Raw genomic sequence first — 1384 nt, forward strand, 5'->3', positions numbered from 1 at the left:
TCATCCCTTCTCGAACTTTCCTCCTTCTTTTTGTCAGCTCCCTTCTTGCCTTTCTTCTTCTTATCAATATCATTCACTGTTTCTTTGGAGTGGAGTGGTATCTTTCAACACTTGCCCGCTTCTCAAGGTCACAACATTCACTGTTTCTTTGGGATTTCTCTCAGTATCAGCTGGCAGAGTACCTGAAATTCTCTCAGATAATATTGTTGCAATTTGTCCCACTTGTCTCTCCAAGTTTCAAAAACTAGTAGCCAATTCTTTGATAGTTGCCTTGTGAGCGTCCAACCTCTCATTTGTCTTGATGATGAAGCCCTTCATTAGATCTTCTAGACCAGATTGATTAGACTAGTGAGGCTGAAATTGTTGCCTCTGCTGATTTTGGAAGACTGAAGCTCCTTGTCCCTGAGGTCTAGAGTTATTTTGTTGCCACACATTTTTAGTACCTCCAAGAGAACTCCATGAAAAAAGGGGTGCCTCTGACCCATTGTATTATAATTTCCCACAACATTCACTTCCTCAGTTAGGGCTTGACACTCATGAGTAGGATATACTCTTCCACATATATCACAAGCCGCGTAAGGCTAACTTTGTAATGTAGCTAAGGTCAGCTTCCGTATCTCTTTGGCCAAAGCATCAAGCTATACCTTCACAGATGTGTTAGCATTGACCTGGTGAACACCTGTCGATCTTCTTCTTTCAGCACTCTCATAGGGCCACTAATTTGCATCTTCAGACAACTCATCAAAAATTATGACTATCTCCTCTGGAGTCTTCTTCATCAAAGGGCATCTGACTGCATTTCTCAATGTTCTATGTGAGGCCGGTGTCAATTCATCTCAAAATTCCTGGAGTTGCATCCGAAGTTCAATTCCGCTATGTTGACACTTCCTGACTATTTCCTTAAACCTCTCCCAAGCTTCAAACATAGTCTCAGTATCTTTCTGGAAGAAGTTATGGATTTATCTTCTAAACTTTCCATTCTTAGCTTATGAGAAATATTTATCAAGATATTTTCTGGTCATCTCATCCCATGTTCGAATCGATCCATTAGGTAAGCTTCAAAGCCATTGCTTTGCATCATCTTTGAGTGTGAAGGGGAATGCCCTTAAGTAAATTGTATCTTGTGACACACCATTATATTAAAAGATGTTCATAATCTCCTCGAAGTCCATTAGGTTGTTGTTTGGATCTTCGTTCATATTCCCTCTAAAGACACAACAATTTTGAAGGGTTTGGAACAACCGTTGCTTTAAATAGAAATTACTAGCTGCAATTGGAGGTGGTTGAACACTGGATAATCCTTGATTGTAGATCGGTCTAGCATGATCGTCACGTGGTATCCCATGCAAGGGTTGATGTTGATTTAGTCTGATACCCCTCTCTT

The 1384-nt window shown here is 40.4% G+C and overlaps 1 non-coding gene across 1 annotated transcript; it reads left to right on the plus strand.

Annotated features, from left to right (window-relative positions):
* The first annotated feature begins 867 nt into the window (after positions 1-867).
* LOC142170049 (small nucleolar RNA R71) lies at positions 868-974 on the plus strand. The gene has a single exon (XR_012699664.1). It is a non-coding gene; the product is annotated as a small nucleolar RNA R71 (small nucleolar RNA).
* The last annotated feature ends 410 nt before the right edge of the window (positions 975-1384 follow it).

This window comes from Nicotiana tabacum, chromosome 15, assembly GCF_000715075.1.
Source record: "Nicotiana tabacum cultivar K326 chromosome 15, ASM71507v2, whole genome shotgun sequence".
NCBI classification, from domain to species: domain Eukaryota; kingdom Viridiplantae; phylum Streptophyta; class Magnoliopsida; order Solanales; family Solanaceae; genus Nicotiana; species Nicotiana tabacum.